Genomic DNA, 12,999 nt, shown 5'->3' with positions numbered 1-12,999 from the left:
AAAGAAATAAAACTATTTCAATTCCAGATGACATGATATTATACATTGAAATCACAAGGAATCCACAAAGAAAAAAGAGCGAGAGAGAGAGAAAAAAAAAAACTATTAGAATTAACAACATAGTTTGACCAAAATTGTAAGACACAAATCGATATATAAAAAAGTAATTATATTTCTATACAACAGCAGTGAATAATCTAAAAATAAAATGTAGGAAACATTTTCATTTACAATAGCATCAAAAAGAATAAAATACTTAGGAATATTAAGAAAAATATGTGGAATACTGAGGAAAATGTCTGAAACTTGTATATTGAAAACTAAAATACTACTGATAGAAGTTAAAAATGACCTAAAATAAATGGAAAGCTCTTCTGTGTTCATGGATCAGAAGCCTTATCATTGTTAGGATGGCATTTGTCCTCAAAATGACCTATAGATTCAATGCAAATCTGGCTTTTTGGGAGAAATGAGCAAACTGTTCCTAAAACTATGGAAATGCAAGATACCCAGAATAGTCAAAACAATCTTGAAAAAGAACAAAGTTTGAAGTTTCCAAATTCAAAACTCAGTAACAAAATGGTAATCCATACAGTGTGGTACTTGCATAAAGGACACAGAAATAGATTGAGAGAAAAGAACTGAGAGTCCATAAACAAACTCTTACATGTAGCCAGTTAATTTTTCGTAAAGGTTCCATGACAATCCAATGGGAAAAAAGTAATTTTTACAAAAATGATGCTGGGACACCTGAACATACACCTGGAAAGAAAGAAAACTGAACTTTTATCTTAACACCATTTATGAAAATTAACTCAAAATAAATCACAGACCTGAAATTATAAAACTTTTAGAAAATGAACAATGAGAAAATCTTCAGGATTTTGAAGTACAAATACTTCTAAGATATGAAAGCAAAAGCACAAACAACAAAAGAAAATATATCAAGTGAACTGGACTTCAGTAAAATTAAACACTTCTGTGCTTCAAAGGACTTCATCAACAAAGTAAGAAGACAATCCACAGAATGGGTGAAAATATTTCCAATATTTTCCCTGATAAGGGACTTTTTATCCAGAATAGACAAAGGAGACTTAAAACATGAAAATACAAAGACAAATACAATTAAAATGGGCAAAGAATTTGAATAGATTTTTCTCCAAAGAAGACATACGAATGGGAAATAAGCACATAAAAAGATGTTCAACATCAGTAGGCATTAGGGAAACAGAAATCAAAAGCACAATGACATGCCACTTCATACCAAATAGGATGACAAATATATATGATATATGATATATAAATATGTATCTATAAACTCGGTAATAAAAAGTGTTGATGAGGATGTGGAGAAACTGGACTCCTCATACATTACTACTGGAAATATAAAATGGTGCAGTCACTTTAAAAACTACTTTAGCAATTCCTCAAAATGTTAAAAGTAGAATACATCCCAGCAATTCCATTTTTTGATATATCCTGAGGAGAACTGAAAATATGTGTTCACACAAAAACTTGTCCATGAGCATTTACAGCAGAATTATTCATCATCAACTGATGGATGGATAAGCAAAGTGGTGTATTTATAACAATGGCATATTATTTGAACACAAAAAGGACTTTGGGTACTGATATATGCTACACCATGGATGAGCCTTGACAACGTCACACTAAATGAAAGACGACAATCAAAAAAGGCAGCATACTGTATGGTTCTACTTATATGAAATGCCCAGAACAGGCAAATCTGTAGAGACAGAAAGTAGAGTGGTGGCTGCTGGGGTCTAAGGGAAAGGAAGTTTAGGGAGTGACTTACTAAAGGGTACTGTTTCTTTTTGGGAGTGATGGCTACAAAACCCTGAAATGTACTTAAAATCCTAATGCACAATTTCAAAGGCTGCATTTTATGGTATGTGAATTATATCTCCATAAAGCTGTTACTCTTGAAGCTGAGCCCACATATGGAGCAACTGGCCCAGCACTGACTGCAGCATCTGGAGGGGGAGTGACCCACCCACCCACCACAAAGGAAAGGATCACCTGACCCAGTGTTGGAGGGGTGCAATCTTCTTGCCGAAAGACACTGTGAGCAGCACAGACAAGGGGGCAAACAGAGCAAGGTGAGTTTGTGAAACAGGGCGAAGACACAAAGGCCTCTCAATAAAACCATTAAGAGCACACAGTCTCTAGGAGAACACATCTTTGTTTTTAAAATTTTTTATATCTGTTTTATTCCTATTACATTTTTAATCTTTATTTTTAAACAGTCCTATATGTTTACAATTCTCATTTCATTTATATTCTCTTGGTTTTGATCTGTTATTTATTAGTCACAGGTTTCAAATATTGTATTTTGAATTTTCTCTTCTTTTTATTAAGATTCTTAAAAGATATCTCAACTCGATTCCTATTTTGCTTCAACTTGCTCTTCTATTATTGATTATACACTCTTTTCAAACCTTCTTTTCCTCCATTCTTTTAAAATTCTCTCTCTCTCTCTTTTAAGTTTTATTCCCACATAGGCTTTAGATAGATAAATAAATAAACTCCTTTAAGGACCACAATAGATAACTGATACTCCAAAAGCCACAGGGCCAGAGAGATATGAGCAGAATGAAGAAGCAGAGGAAGTCCTGCCAATTAAAATAGCAAGAGAAATCCCCTCAAAGAACGATCAATAAAATAGACATTGATGGCCTACTAGATCAAGATTTCAAAAAAGAAGTGATCAAATTACTGAAGGAACTAAAAGAGATAGTCTTTAGAGACATAAAATATATCAAAAACAAAATAGAAGCTATAAAGAAGAGCCAAGTAGAATTGGTAAATTCATTGGCTGAAATGAGATCTGACCTAAAGGCTGTACAAAGCAGGCTAGATAATGCAGCAGAACGAATAAGTGACCTAGAAGACAGGACAACAGAAAGCATCCAATCAGAACAGCTGAGAGAAAAACAAATATAAAACAATGAAAACAATATAAGGAACCTATGGGATAATATAAAGCATGCCAATCTATGCATAATAGGGGTACCAGAAGGGGAAGAAAGAACAAAGGGGATGGAAAAGGTAATTAAAGAAATCATGACTGAAAACTTCCCAAACTTAAAGAAGGAATCAGACACCCAAGCACAGGAGGCTCAGAGGGTCCCAAACAGGAAGAGCCCAAAGAGAAACACGCCAAGATATATCATAAATCAAGATGGCCAGACTGAAGGATAAAGAAATGTTCCTAAAGGCAGCAAGAGAAAAACAAAGAGTGAGTTACAAGAGAAGGCTCTCAGCTGATTTCTCTACAGAAACACTACAGGCCAGAAGGGAGTGGCAAGATATATTCAAAGTCCTGAATGAAAAAAATTGATGCAGCCTAGGATACTTGCTCCAGCAAGGCTATCCTTTAGAATAGAAGGAGAGATAAAGAATTTCACAGAGAAGCAAATACTAAAAGAATTTAGCAACACTAAACCCATGCTAAAAAGAAATATCGAAAGGTCTACTCTAAATAGAAAAGAAGCAGGATGCTACAGAAATGTGAATTCATGACTGTGAGAGTATTTTTCCTTTCTTCTTTTTTTTTTTTTAAATCTTGTTCTCAGTAGGATGGGTTTGAGATTACATTAATATCTGTTTAGTACACACAGTTACAGTAATTGGTTAACAGACTTACAAAAAAGTGTAATCACAAGCCAAAAACTTACAAGTGAGTCACAAAAACTAAATACAATACAAAGGAAAATTACCATACCACAAAAGGAAGAAGAAAGGAACCAAGAAGAAATACCAAATCAACTGCAAAAATAAGTTGAAAATAGCAATAAACTCTCATCTATCATTAGTTACTGTAAATGTTAATGGTCTAAATGCTCCAGTCAAAAGACAGAGTAGCAGACTGGATAATAAAGCAAGAACCTTCAATACACTGCATACAAGAGACACATTTTAGGGAGAAGGACACATATAGATTGAGAGTGAATGGACGGAAAAGGATATTCCATGCAAATGGAAATGCCATAAAAGCAGGTGTAGCAGTATTGATTTCAGACAAAATAGACTTTAAAACAAGGGCCATAAAGAAAGATAAATAAAGACATTTTATAATGATTAAAGGATCAATACAAGATGAAGATATTACAATCATTAATATATATGCACCCAACATGAGCACCTAAGTACATTAAACAACTACTAACAGAGATAAAGGGGGAAATTGATGGGAATACAATCATTGTCAGAAATTTTAACACCACATTAACATCACAAGACAGATCTTCCAGACAGAAAATAAATAAGGCAACAGAGAAATTAAATGATACAAGAGAATAATTGGATTTAGTGGATATTTTCAGAGCATTACAATCCCCCATAACAGAATAAACAATCTCTTAAAATGTGTGTGGAACATTTTCTAGGATTGATCATGTACTTAGTCACAAAAGAAGCCTCAACAATTTTAAAAAGATAGAAATTATCTCAAGAATCTTTACTGACCACAATGCCATGGAAAATAGAAATCAACTTCAAAGAAACAAAGGAGAAAGAAAGGAAAGCATTGAGATTAAACAACATGCTATTAGAAAACCAATGGGTCAATGATGTAATCAAAGTTGAAATTAAAGAATACCTTGAGACAAATGAAAATGAAAACACAACCACACAAAACATATGGGACACAGCAAAAGCAGTGCTAAGAGGAAAGTTTAGGGTAATGCAGGCCTTCCTCAAAAAAGAAGAACAATACCAAATAAACAATCTAACCCACCAGCTGAAAGAACTAGAAACAGAAGAGCAAAAACACACAAAAGTCAGCAGAAGGAAGGAAATAATAAAGATCATGGAGGAAATAAATAAAATAAAGATTAAAAAAATAGAGAAAATAATCAATCAAACCAAAAGCTAGTTTTTTGAAAGAATAAATAAAATCGAAAATCCTCTGGCCGTACTCACAAAGAAGAATAAAGAGAGAGCACAAATTTGCAAAATAAGAAAGGAAAATGGAGAAATTACAACAAATAACATAGAAATACAGAATATCATATGAGAATATCATGACAAACTACATGGAAAAAAATGGATAACCTAGTGGAGATGGACAAGTTTCTGGAAACATACAGTCAACTAAGACTGAATCAAGAAGAAACTATCCACTTGAACAAATGGATCACTAGGAATGAAATTGAATTAACAATAAAAAACCTCCCTACAAATAAAAGTCCAGGACTGGACAGCTTCACCGGGGAGTTCTACCACACATACAAAGAAGAACTCATACCAGTCCTTCTCAAACTCTTCCAGAAGATTGAAAAGAAGGAATATTCCCAAACTCATTCTATGAAGCCACTATTACCCTGATACCAAAACCAGGCAAAGACACCACCAAAAAAGAGAATTACAGACTAATATCACTGATGAACACAGATGAAAAAAGTCCTTACCAAAATACTAGTAAATAAAATCCAACAGCACATAAAAAAGATAATACATCATGCTCAAGTGGGGTTCATCTCAGGGACACAAGGGTGGTTCAACATATGAAAATCAATCAATGTAATACTTCACATCAACAAGAGAAAGGACAAAAACCACATGATCATCTCAATAGATGCAGAAAACTTTTGATAAAATTCAACACCCATTTAAGATAAAAATTCTCACCAAAGTGGGTATTGAGGGAACATATCTCAACATCATAAAAGCTATAGATGACAAACCTACAGCCAGCATAGCACTCAACGATGAAAACCTCAAAAGATTCCCACTAAAATCTGGGACAACTCAAGGATGCCCACTATCACCACTCCTATTCAACATAGCCTTGGAAATCCTGGCCACAGCAATCAGGCAAGTAACAGAAGTAAAAGGGGTCTAAATTGGAAAAGAAGAGGTAAAAGTGTCACTATATGCAGATGACACGTCAATATATATAGAAAACCATAAAAGGTCCACACAAAAACTACTAGAGCTGATCGAAGAATTTAGCAAAGTAGCAGGTTACAAGATTAACGTTCAAAAATCAGTTGCATTTCTTTACACAAATGATGAGTCAACAGAAAAAGAAAGTAAAGAAACAATCCCCTTTAAAATAGCACCCAAAGTAATAAAATATCTAGGAATAAATCTAACCACAGACGTGAGAGAATTATACACAGAAAACTATAAACCATTGGTGAAGGAAATTAAAGAAGACTTTAAAAAATGGAAAGGTATCCCAAGCTCTTGGATTGCAAGAATCAATATTGTTAAAATGGTCACATTGCCCAAGGCAATCTACAGATTTAATGCAATCCCTACCAAATTATCCTGGACATATTACATAGAACTAGAACAAATCACAATAAAATTTATATGGAACCATCAAAGACATAGAATTTCCAGGGAATAACTTAAGAAAGAAAGAAAGAGGCTGGAAAAATAACTGTCCCAGACTTGAGACAATACTATAGAGTTACAGTCGTCAAGACAGCATGGTATTAGTACAAAAACAGACATACAGACAAATGAAACAGAATAGAGAGCCCAGATATGAGCCCAAATACTTTTGGTCAACTAATATTCAACAAAGGACGCAAGAATATACAATGGAATAAAGACAGTCTCTTCAGCAAGATAAACATAAGACAAGATACAATAAAATTCCTAGGAGAAAATACAGGCAAAATATCTGACATACATCTCAGAAATCTTCCCCTAGGGCAGTCTACCCAAGCAATAGAAATAAAAGCAAGAATAAACAAATGAGACCTAATGAAACTTACAAGCTTCTGCACAGCAAAGGACACCTTAAGTAAAACAAAAAGACAACCTACAGAATGGGAGAACATTTTTGCAAATGAAACTAACAAAGGCTTGATCTCCAGAATATATAAGCAGCTTATATGACTTACTAAGAAACAACCAAATAACCCAATCCAAACATGGGCAGAAGACCAAAACAAGCAATTCTCCAAGGAAGATATACAAATGATCAATGGGCACATGAAAAAATGCTCAATATCACTAATTATCAGAGAAATGCAAATCAAAAATACAATGAGGTATCACCTCAAACCAGTCAGAATGGCCATCATTCAAAAATCCACAAATGACGTGCTAGAAAGGCTGTGGACAAAGGGAAACCTCCGACACTTCTGGTGGGAATGCAGTTTGGTGCAGCCACTGTGGAAACAGTATTGAGTTTCCTCAAAAGACTAGGAATAGAATTGCCATATGACACAGGAATCCCACTCCTGTGCATATATCCTGAAGGAACCCTACTTCAGGATGACAGCTGCACCCCAATATACATAGCAGCACTATTTACAATAGCCAAGACATGGAGATAGCCTAAATGTCCATCAACGGATGACTGGCTAAAGAAGTGGTATATTTATACAATGGAAAACCACTCGGCTATAAAAACTGACAATATAGGGCCATTTGCAGCAACGTGGATGCTCCTGGAGAATGTCATTCTAAGTTAAGTAAGCACCGTAACAAGGAATAAAGAGAAGTTACTTCTAAGTACAGTTATTTTGATTAAAATATACATACAGAAAGCAAGTCACCCCCACGACTGCTGCCAGGAGGAGCATCTGAATGTAATAGCCCAGCCCAAGCAAAGTAGATTCCGACCTTCTCTCCGTAGAATTTCCTGAAGAAAGACAGAAGGTAGTTTCAGAAGACACACATATTCACTCTGTAGCTTCATCCTCATGTTAATTTCTTTTTTCTTTGTTTTTAAGGTGGGGCATAAATAGGTTTATTTATTTGTTTTTTAAATGGAGGCATTGGGGATTGAACCCAGTACCTCATGCATGCTAGGCATTCACTCTACCACTGAGTTATACCCTCCTTCCATCATACTAATTTCTGATTCTAAATCAAGGGGGCTTTAAGTTTAAACTTCTGACTCAATTCACACTTAAAACATATGCGTTTTCACAGCAGCCCCCAAATTCTACCGTGAAATAAGAAGTATTTTACGTATCATAGAAATACAGATCACTGGTTCACCTGCTGAAGAGAGATAAATGAGAACAGAGCAAAGGAGGGGACGAGGCCGACTCTGGAGCAGATGCAGGGGATCATCACCACTCGCTGGACAGTCTGGCACATTCAACAAATCCCACCAAAGATCATTCTTAACAGGCTTGACACAAGTGGACTTCAACTACTGGCTCAGTCATCTGAGTCTGCCTTATCTCGGGAGCTTCCCTGGAGCAAATGCATCGTAAACCACAGATAATAAGGAAATGGCTGATAATGATAACAACTGGCAGTGCAATGTCTCTCTGACAAAATATTTATACAACTCATGTGGGAATGGGAGAGGGCAGGAGGGATGTGGCTGAGTAAGGAACTGCCCTGTATTCTTTGTATCTAGCACGTCGGCTGTTCCTAGGTTTCAAAAACCCTTCAATGTTACTCAGTTAATCTGGAGTAGACGGAACAGGCCAGGGAGGCAAGATTAGAAGAAAGGAGGCAGGGCACGAAGCGGTGCCAGGCTGGTCCTGAAAGGGAGACAGACACAGACAGGCAGACACAGAGGGCTTAGGGATGAGGCGGAACAATGAGGCGGCGGCTCAGGTGTGTTTGCTGCTGCTGCTACTTCCCTCAGCTGGAGCACTGCTGACGCGGCAGTGCTGGGTAAAACCTGTGACTTTCCTCAGCTCTGAGTTCTCTCGGAAGCTTCCGGCTCAGTCTGGAGCTGAGATGAGCTCCGAGGGCTTAGCCTAGGGGGGACTCAGCTCTGAGAACAGCCTGGAGTCCTGAGAAACTTCACGCAGGAACCCCTAGGGCTGGACCAGCTCTCACAGGGCTGCTGTGAGACCAGCTCCATCGTCAGAGACCTGGGCGTGGACCATTCCATGGGGAAAATGGCTGAGCCCGATGCCAAATCAGATAGGAGGGACAAAGTGTGTTCATTCTCATGTGACTGGTCTTTGTGGCCTGGCTCACAGATGGCAGGCTCAGGATGGTGTCTGGCAGAGAAAACCCTGGCAATGGGTTTGAGATGTCTTGGACTCTTTCTTGTTAAGCTTTTTGTAATACATTCTTATCAACTATCCATCCTGAAAATGCCACATTCAAAACTGAAAGAATGTTAGAAGTTGCTTGCTCCAACTGGCCAATGGTAAACACACCCTGCTACAGTTAGAGAGCTGGTCAGGCAGCCTCTGCCTGCATATTTACAATGACGGAGAGTTCATTACTTCCAAAGGTTACATGTCGGCAAGAATGTCAGAAAGAATTTTTGAACCTTAAACAGATGTCTGCCCCCTAGTCCTTGCTGAAAGGCTAGAAATAATGAGGATCCCTTCAAATGTAGTTTTGTCTGATTGTTGTCTCTCTCTGTCAAAAACACCCCAATTCTTAACATCAATTTTTCAAAATTCAGCTTTGATTTCTTTTTATCAAACTTATACCATACATTCATTAAAGAGTCAAACAGTTCTCGAACACCGATTGTAAAAAGGAGCAGTTCCCAACAACCACCCCATTTCCTGGTCAGAAGCAACAATGTTCAGCTCCTACTGCTGACTCTTGGAATAAAAACTCCCTATTTCTGACTAATATCCTTGTAACACAGCCTACTGACTTTTTCAGCTTTATGTATCACCTATTTAACTTTCTATTTTGGAAAATGATTATTAAGCTCTCTTTCAAACCACATCTCCTCTACACACCCAAACCTTCATTCTTCCAACCTTTTGATACAAATACATTATAATTTTGATCAGCTCAGTATCCTTGCTTTACATTATTAGGACTCTGTACAGACTGTTCACAGCTGTAGCAAGTTGTCTGCTAGGCTTACTTTTTTATTCCCTACTTTGTTTTACCTGGAGTTAATAATTGTCTTGGTGGTTCATAGCTTAGATTTCTCTGCGCTTAACAATTCAACCCCATACATTCTCCTAATGAATAACTTTCTCAATACTTTCCAATTCATTGTCTACAAATTTCATCTCCTTGAATAAATCTCTTCAGATCTCCTTCAACCTGGATTAACGACATGCTAGTCTTGTCACAGAGCTCAAGGGACCACTAGTGGGAAGCAACAAGGGAATACATGGACCAGGAGAAGGGAACAGATCAACATAATTTCCTTCACAAAACATACTTAAAACAGTGGGAAAATTGTTTTCTTTACAAACACAAACACACACACCAACCCCAAAATCCCATAAAGAATGATTAAATAGCCATCAAACCCATTGCCCTGCCATCAAATTCTGTATAACATAAAACAAAAATAACAGAAGGAATATATCATATAAATATGAATCTCAAGGGGGATGGGGTACACTCAGTGGCAGAGTGTGTGCTCAGCAAGCATAAGGTCCTAGATTCAATCTTCAGTACCTCTATTAGAAAAAAAACATTAGAAACAATAGAAAAATGTATCAACTTTAAATATTTACAAATATATAAACTTCCTCTTTTAAAACTGTTCTACAGGATAATCCGGGTTAATGAGAAAGTGCCTCTTCATGACTGTGATCCTGCTGATAATTGTGGGAGGAAATTAGAGTATGACCACATGAAATAAAATCCCTTATGAAATAATGATCCCGGGTGACAATCATTATTGGCTGCTGTCATCACAAAAAAGAGAGTCAACTGGACAATATGTACCTTATGACAGGAGTACAAAACTTCATATAACAAATATTCTTGCACAAATTTGAACCTCGTTCAGATCAAGCTTTTAGGGGAGGATCAAATCACTTAGCTAAAGCCAATACATAGGATGGAGAAATAAGTCTAACCACAGGGGAGAATGAAATCAACCAAACAGGGAATAGAGAAATCCCTCAGCAATTTCAAGGAAAATGAGAAACAGGAAAATTATAGATTAGAACCCACTTGAGAGATATGCTAGCTGCAACGTGTGAACTTAGTCTGGAACCTGATTTCAACCCCAAAACTGCTTAAAAGTGTATTTTTGTGACAATCAGGGAATTATTTTGTAACCCTAAAAAAAATGAATATTCCAATTGTATTTGAAAGAGACCTTGTCATTTCACTAATGAAAGGTTAAGCTACGTAGGATTGCCTTCAAAATGATCCCGAAGTGGGGGAGGGGAAGAGGTGGAGATGAAAGTTGCAACAACAGTGACTCTGAGTTGATAATTCTGGAGATGGGTGACTGATACAGACAGGCTGGCTGTGCTGTTCTCTCTACTTCTGTACGTGTTTGAATCTTTCCATAAAATGTGAAACAAACAAAAAGACTTCAGTGATTTAAAACCCTCACTTGGAAGGTTAAGAGGTTTGCCCAAGTAGGTGGGCATCTGATTGGGGCACTGAGATTAGGAAGATCAGGCACCTGGCTCCAGGCCGACCTGGGGCTACCTTGACCCTTCTCTTCTCCTCACCATCCACAGCCAGCCCATAACTGCATCCTGTCAGCTCCACTCCCCAAACGCATTCTCCCTGGCTCTCACCATCTCTCATCTGGCCCACTCCTAGAGCCTCCGACCAGGCCTCCCTGCTTCCTGGGTCCCTGCAATTCATTCTCCACATTATCTTTGCAAATTGTGAGAGAAAATTACCTTAGTGCTTAAACTATCATGACGGCTTCTCACTGCACTTAGAGTCTACACTACTTTCCGTGCTCCTGATGCCCTTCTAAACCTCGGGTCTCATCACTCTCACCAGCGTTGGCTCCAGTATCTCCTCAAACCTGCTGAGCACATTTGTGCCTCGGGGCAATGGACAAGCTGCCTCTATTCCTGGGGTGACTTATCCCAGATCCTCAAAGACCAGCCTCCTTATCACCATCTCAGCTCACATGTACCCTTCTCAAAGATAGCTTTGTTGACTCCATTTCCCCCAAGTCTCCCATCTCAACACTGTATTATTTCCTTCATTTCAATCTGAAATTGTTTCCTTATTAGCCTGATTATTTTTGTTTGCTCAGTTGTCCTTGGCCTCCCTCCTCCCAGCAGCCTTGCACAAACAGCATAAGCTCCCGGGGAGCAGCCGGCGCTGATGCTCTGAGAATACACATGCTGAGCGCGACATTACAGTCACGTGGTGTAGTGAAACGGTGTCGAACAGCAGATAGAGCTAAGCAGTGAGAATACTTCTCTTATTTTATAATTTAAGTGAAACCTAAAATTTACTCCTGTTTAATGAAGAATTTGGTAGGTCTTTGTTCCCAGTTCCTGGACGGCAACCACTAAAGCCTTGAAATTTCCCAAGATAGGAGTGTCTCTACTATTCATGGTGGACCCTTGGATGGCTTGTGTTCATGAGATAACTCAGGATGGGGACTGGCCAGCCAGAGACACCAACCATGTGATTAGAGGAGTGGGGCTTTGAGCTTTGTGACAAGTGACTGACCATCAGGAGAGGTAGGGGCTCAAATGTTAGGGCTTTGACTTACAGTTAGTGTTTGGGGTAGCCATGTCAGTAGTGACCCAATAAATCATGTCTTTGTAATAAAGTCTCCAGTAAAAACTTGGGGCAACAAAGCTCAGAGCTCCTGTGAGCTTCCTGGTTGGTAACACTCTTGGAGGACTGTCACACTCAGAAGCCATGAGGGCAACCCTGAGCCCTTCCCACTGGAGTGCTCTCCACAACAGCTCACCTGATGAGATCTAAGGGCTGCTTCTTGTCTATGCTTCGAGGAGGAGCACATTCCCTGTACAGAAGGCCCTGTTCACTGGGGCAGCTAAGGTCCTCTGATGGAGGCTGAAGTTGCACTGGGAAGCAGAAGCAAACAGGTGAGCGTCACTGTCACCACGTGTTCACATGTTCTGCTAATAAAATGCGGTGCTAACACTTTGTGGTCATTTGTAAATAAGGGGCCCTCCTTTGCCAGAAGGGATGGAGGTACCATATAATTTTTCATAATTCTCACCGAGGATTAATACTAACCCCTTGAGGGTCATTTGCAAACGTGTCTGGAAAGGAACACTTGGATGTTACAGTCCTGGGACCACCGTGGGTAACTGGTGAGGGCCTTGCAGATGCTTAATGTCCTACAACCGGGCCAGTCTTCCACAGCAAAAA

General features: G+C 38.4%; 1 long non-coding RNA gene across 2 annotated transcripts in view; it reads right to left on the bottom strand.

Annotated features, from left to right (window-relative positions):
• LOC141579495 (uncharacterized) overlaps positions 1–12,686 on the bottom strand; it is a 47,129-nt gene extending 34,443 nt beyond the window's left edge. For both annotated transcript variants that reach the window (XR_012511039.1, XR_012511040.1), the window contains exons 1-2: positions 12,575–12,686; positions 7,528–7,627 (exon numbers count right to left, since the gene is read on the bottom strand). This is a non-coding gene — a long non-coding RNA (uncharacterized LOC141579495). The remainder of the gene's footprint in view (positions 1–7,527; positions 7,628–12,574) is intronic.
• Positions 12,687–12,999: the final 313 nt, after the last annotated feature.

The sequence above is a fragment of the Camelus bactrianus genome, chromosome 12, assembly GCF_048773025.1.
Source record: "Camelus bactrianus isolate YW-2024 breed Bactrian camel chromosome 12, ASM4877302v1, whole genome shotgun sequence".
In the NCBI taxonomy this organism is placed as follows: domain Eukaryota; kingdom Metazoa; phylum Chordata; class Mammalia; order Artiodactyla; family Camelidae; genus Camelus; species Camelus bactrianus.
The sequence above is the reverse complement of the archived record's forward strand: the minus strand, read 5'-3'. Positions and strand labels throughout refer to the sequence as shown.